Here is a 6910-nt window from a genome sequence, read left to right as displayed (position 1 = left end):
CCTTTTTGACACCTATGGATAATTGATTGATGACTGAACATCTCTAAATGATGAATGATTGATGACTGCAGCTCACTGTTATTATCATTCTGGAGAAACAGATTGGAATGTGCCTCCCCCAAAAATCAAACACCAATAGAAATGGCAAAATAATTAGCCAAAGAGCAACCAGTGAACAATGAAACAAATGAATGGAAAATTGGCCGCCTCATAATGATGTAAAGAAACAACTCCATATATTCCTCTTAACCTATAACCAAGAGTTAAGCTTTAGTAAAGGCTGCTGTAAGGGTAATAGGAATTTTCCAATATTGAATATAATTTTTCTGTATGAATTTTTTTGTATCTTTTTCCAAGTCTCGAGACTTCTATAACTTAAAATTCAGCTCCTATAAAGTATTGCCATAATAGTAATAGTGATTAAAGATTGCATGAGTGAATAACAACTAGAATACTCTAGGCTTGGGAAGGCTGTCTATGCAAAATAAACAGTCCATGATTTTCAATAATACCAGAGTTTACTCTGTTAGGACCTAACTTTAAATTAGAAAGTGATCTATAGATATAAGATAACATGGTATTTTATTTTTGTGGAGGAAAGGAAATCAGAATTATTTATTTTTCCTTTTCATCTCATTATACGCAGCTGCAAAAAAACTGGATGTAAAATGAATAAATCTTTGTTCATGGGAAGGACTCAGTTGTGAAGAAGAGTCTTCAAAAGGATTTTAATATCTTTCAGGAGACATTTGAAATGCCATTTTTCTATGATATTTGGCTAGACACCATTCCAAATGCATCATGACTGGCCTTTTAAATTCAAGCAAGATTGCTAAAAATGGAAACCTTTAAAATCCAATCCAGAGAAACTGAAAGATAGTTAATTGAATGGTTTTCTACCATTTTAATGTTTTCTGTTACTGTCTATTCAGAATTTTTTTAAAAAAGAGTCCTATTTCAGAGCTTGTAATATTAAGATACAGCATCCTATAAAACCTACTTTGAAAAGTAAGCCTTTCAATAAAGTGCTTACTGCATTTAGCATTTTCTCATTGCAATAACAAAGCTGTGACTTTTAGAATAAGTTTGAGCAACAAAGGTCCGCTTTGGCTTTTCTGTTTTAACTAGTATTTCTCCACAACATATATTTTACATGTTTAATATTAAGAAAGTAATGTTATTTAAGAATATTAAAGTTTGGGATAAGGAAGTATGGTGGCTCAGTGGCTTAAAAGAAGCCGGAGAATGTCTATACTCCAGCGGTTTGAGCCCTACCACTGTGTGACGGAGTGAGCTCCCATCACTTGCCTCATCTCCTGCCAATCTACCATTTCAAAACCATGTAAATGCAAGTAAATAAATAGGTAACTCTTCGATGAGAAGGTAACAGATAACTGTGTTTCACCATATGGTGTGGTGTGATGTCATGCTGGCCACATGACCACAGAAATGTTTCTGGACAGTATCTCAATGACTTAAACAGAGATAAGCACCATTCCCAAAAGTTGGCTATGACTAGTGGAGTAAAACCCACAGAGACTCTTACAGGTATCTGGATGATTCCAGTTTCTGCAGAAACATGTAAAACAGGGGTCTCCAACTTTGGCAACTTTAGACTTGTGGACTTCAACTCCCAGAATTCTGGGAGTTGAAGTCCACAAGTCATAAAGTTGCCAAGGTTGGAGACCCCTGATGTAAAGGTATGGCATTTGTTCATTCTGTTGCCCAAGTATAATTTCTAAAGGCTACTGATACAAATTAAATTAAATTTAGATAAGAAGTTAAATATCTAATGAGTTTAATAGGTTAATTTTATATGATTCCACAAATAAATGTTGTACAAATGCTGAATGAATGAATGAATGAATGAATGAATGAATGAATGAATGAATGAATGAATGAATGTTAGATGAGATGAAGATTAAATGTATAAGCCAGACTATTCATCTATACTAGAATTTTGGATTAGCAGACTTGTCAGGTTGCATCTATAGCATCCTGTCACTTACAGTCCAATCTTTTTACTTGTGTAGATCCCACAAATTGAACATATGATCTTTAGAATGTACTCTGTTATTGAGCTATAATTTCCCCCATCTCTGCTTCTTTTTCTTTCCTCTATGTCAGTGCAGATATTTGAGAATTCCCAGAGATTGAGAAGTGTGTTGAAATCAGCCTTTACTTCCTTAAACAGATAATTCACAATATCTGGAACATGAACACACTCCCTCAAACATCTTTCTAGGTCAAAATCAACAACTTTAATTTAGGAACTGATGAATTGTCCCAAAGGTGCTTTTTATCAAAAGGCAGCTGGACTTTGTTTTTTGGGAAGATGTCTTGCTTCTCCTCCAAGAAGCTTCTTCAATTCAATTCTGAAGAAGCTTCTTGGATGAACAGTGAAACGTCTTCAAGAAAAAACAAAGTCCAGCTGCCTTTTGAAAAAAAGCACCTTTGGGACCAGCTTGACCTGGATGACTGTGAATCTCCATAGACATTGAACTGATGAGTTGTATTACAGTTAGTTATTTTTATAGTAGTAATAATAATCACATGATGCAGTAAAAGAGGTATAACTGCTGAAATATCATCTGTTCATTTATTTTAAGAAATTATACAGTCAAAATGCTATTACCTTAATGATGGAGTAAGATAGCTTCATTTCATTAAAAAAAAATCCTAATCTGCATGGATTAATTTTTGACATGGACCCCTGTATCAACACTATCAATGAATAAAGAATTTAGCATTCAGAAAGTTGTCACTTCAATAAAAAAGATATAAATTTGTTTCACAGAATCTTGAAGAAAGTTAGTTCTAAGGGCTAACTAAAACACACACTTGGAATGAGCTAAATAATGTTTTGCAAATGAGTTAACTTCTGTGAATTGACTTGTTTCACATTACATTGTGTCATGTGTATTCTATTTCCATCCATCAGCAGCTTTGACAAAAGTACTTTATCTTTTCCAAATTAGATCAACATTGTAAGGAGTTAACTAGCATTTATATTTATTATTTGTAAATTCATTCGTTCATTTTAGCTGCATTCAATAAAACCAAACAGAATAGAAAATACAATGCAATAATTATAAAATATTTTTTTTAAAAAAAAAAGAAAAAACAACATGATTGTGAGTCTGAATAAGCACATCAAGATACTTAATCTGTCAGGAGTTCTAACTATCTTAAACCAAGGTTTGAAAGAACAGCAGGTCTTTAAGGTTTTCTGGAATGCCATAAGAATGGAAGCCACATGGATATGAAGGGAAAGCATAGTTCCTTGGCACTGATATATGACTTCGTTTAATTGAAGGGATCTGGAGTGCACCAATTCTATCAGACTAATCCCCCTAGGATCATTCCACAGAAGATATACAGTCATTCTGATGTGATGGACTTCATTATTTATTTATTAAATTTATATGCTCACCTCACTATCCAAAGTGACTCTTACAGGTCATAACCACATCTTCAATAACATCAGAAAGAATACTGGCAATCAGTGTGGGATAGGCATCACTTTGGCATATTAAGGCATGCCCAATGCTGTTCATACCACTGCATTAGGATCAATTGAAGCTGAGTGGTCTTCCTATAGAGTTTATTGCAATAGTTTAGTTGTGAGGTTATTATGGCATGAGTAACAATCTGAAGACCTTTCCAATCTGGGAAAGGGCACATATATACTGCCTGTTTATTGAGAAGAACCTGTGAGTCCTGGGGGGGAATCCATTGCAGCTCCACCACAAGTCAATTACCATCATGACCAAGACTGTCTCCATTTTAAATACCAACTTGAAACCCAACTGAAATGAGTCTTGATAATCTCCTTCCTCCAGGATTCTCATCAAATGAAGACCACCTTCTTAACAATCTTCCCAACAAATGGAATATTGGAGACAAGAGATACAGTGGTTACTGGATCCAGAGACAGCCTCTTGAGGAGGAGCATTCTATCACTTCTTTCAAAGCAGGAGGTTCCAGTCCATCACTCAAAGAGGTTGACACCACAGCACAGATATAACTGCAGGTAACCTCCCTGGCAACTTTCATGACCCGATAGAGTTTGAACAAGACTCTCAAAGAACCTTGTTCCTTTCTAATGTATTAAATATAAATATTATTTTTTTCTATTTTTACTTGAGAAGTATATAACAATTTTCCAGAACAATCTTTTGGAGGGAAGATGACTAGAATACACTGAAAGTAAGAGGCATGTAGAATGTGTGTAGCATATTAGAAAAAACAAACAGTGCTTTCTTTCATCTTGTCACATAGAAATCCAAATACTCTTAAAGAAACCTAAATGTATGCTATTTTGAAAACAAATTCCTAATTGAAAGGCTTCTAAACAATTCACCAAAGTTTTGTATTTTGTACATTAGATGCTCATATTATGTAAATAAAAAAACCTAAATTCACAACATTCACTCAATAATTTATAGCATTTGTTTCTTGTTGGGTATTTACAGTACCTATTGCAATGAAAGATGCTTGATGATTTATTATGTAGTCATTAAATGTATCAGAAAGTCCATGATATACAGTTTAGTAAACAAAATTAAAACATTGTTGGTAAGAATCTAGGGGGGGGGATAAAAAAAAATGCATACGAACAAGTTGACAGAAAAGAATATATTGTTTGACCATATAAAACTTCTAATTAAGGCAAGGCATCTCTTTCTGCTGTGATCACATTGTAACCACAAAGCACTCCTCAAGTAATATGATGGTTAGGGACTACTCTCATTCCTTCGATTAGAGGTCGAAGCACCTGATCTGATGAACTGCAGACTCTCCATCATCTGGAGCAGACAAGGAGGACAAGGAATAAGAACAAGTTGGACATTTTAAGACACGGGTGTCAAACTTGCCATGTCACGTGATGTGTCGTGACGTATCATGACTTTTTTTTTTTTTTGCATTGCTGGAGCTGGGGTGTGCACAGCATCCATATGATGCAACCAGCCTGCAGGCTGGCAGTTTGACACCCCTGTTCTACGTTAATGAGAAGCCAGATCCTAGTAGGCCACTTTGCTTTAAAAATTATATCAGTTTCAAAATCAGAGAAAAGACAGTTACACTGCTACTCAGGAAACAAGGATAATGGCCCCTAACTGAGTATGCCCACAGCTAGGACTAATAAGGAACAATGCTTGCTTTCTGTTAGGGAAAAAAAACACTTTCCAACATCAGAGCTGCATTCATAGTATTCTTGCTGTGCAATTAGAATCTTACTTTAACAAATCACACTAATAGTAGAATTTTCCGGTGTTTAATCCCTTGACTAACATGAGCAATTCTTGTTTCCATGATCCTATTATTCTCTGTTTGTTCACCACCTTCTAGCTTTGCCTCTTACAACCCACTAGAACTCTGGACTGAGCTTGGTAGACTTCTGCCTCTAGATCCCTGAATCTTTTCTTTCAGTACAAATTGGCATAGCCAGGTCTATACCCTGATTACAAGGCGAAATCTCTCCTCCCTTGAATTTGTATGACACTGAGTCCAAGCAATTCATCTGCCTTCTTAATCATTTGAGTTATAGTCCCCTCAATTTTTCTATTCCCAGAACAGAGGAAAGGTTGGTACATTTCTCTGTGTCTCTGTGACAAAAAGAAATCTTCCTCTTTCTCTGGATGTACATTGGGAAAGTCTGAATGTCTGTGAATGTCTGAAGCCATCAGGTAACAACCAGGATGTGTTCACATCAATTATTTTCCTCCTAATATGAATCTTGGCATAATATGCATATTTGGCCTAAGCTAATGTTTTCTGCCATTAGTTTTCATAACCATGATAAACATTTCATAAGTGCACTAGCACAGAACATTTAGATGGTTAAGTGTTTGCCTAACCCAATGCAATACTAGAATAAATACATAAATAAATGAACAAATCCCATACATGGTCCAAGGCAAAAATTATGTATAAACATTATATCAAATATATTAATTTAATTCTTCAGTCAAGGCTATATAATATAAGTGGTATTAGAATAATACTAGGTTGAATATAAATTTAATTCCCATGCATGTCTTTGTGAATGCATTCTAAATTGTGGCTAGAGTAGGTTTATTAAAATAATTGGATTACTAGTCTGGCTAATTCCACCCATCGCTCTCTTTCCAACTGGTTTACCCTAAGAATAACTAAACCTGAATCCAACTCACTGTGTTTTGTAGGATAATATTACAGTTTTATGTTTAATAAATTCCTTATGATATTTTTGCTTGTATCTGAAGTTTCATTAAACTGACCATTATACTGAAATATGAATTCCTATCACAGTTTACCAAATGGTTAACTTTATAATAAATCAATTTTATACACATGCAGATTGGAAAATAAAAACAATTTTTGGGTGGTTTTCCAAGTCCATTAGTCTATCTGAACTACCAGCATTAACAAACAAGATTTACATTTGTCAAAAATCCCAGAGAAGCTAATTACAATAAGGGCTAGAATGGGAATAGTAGGTCTGAAGCAGTGGCATGCTCCTTTACAATAACAATGTTCAGGACCAACCATGGATTGGAAATGTTATGAACATGAATAATGGTATTTTTAAAAAGTCAAGTAAGTCATTTTTAAGAAGACATTCACACATATTCTTTTACAGATGTGATCTTTTTTCTGCAATATTATTGAATAAATTGAGTATGCTATTGTTTTATATAGATTTTTTATATAGCTGTCTTTCAAAATTATAATTCTAGCAGGCTATTTCTGAATGTATTCAATATGTAGATAATGCATTTGATTGACTTTTAATTGTGTACATTTTAATTATAAATATTACTTTTCCTATGTTGTGTCTGTGTGTCATAGAACTGAAATCAGGAAATCACCTTCTAGTGTATTTCTGGCAATATACCTGAACTGAGAAATACCTATGATGAACGGA

Source organism: Vipera berus (assembly GCF_964194415.1).
Source record: "Vipera berus genome assembly, chromosome: 4".
NCBI classification, from domain to species: Eukaryota; Metazoa; Chordata; class Lepidosauria; order Squamata; family Viperidae; genus Vipera; species Vipera berus.
The sequence above is the reverse complement of the archived record's forward strand: the minus strand, read 5'-3'. Positions refer to the sequence as shown.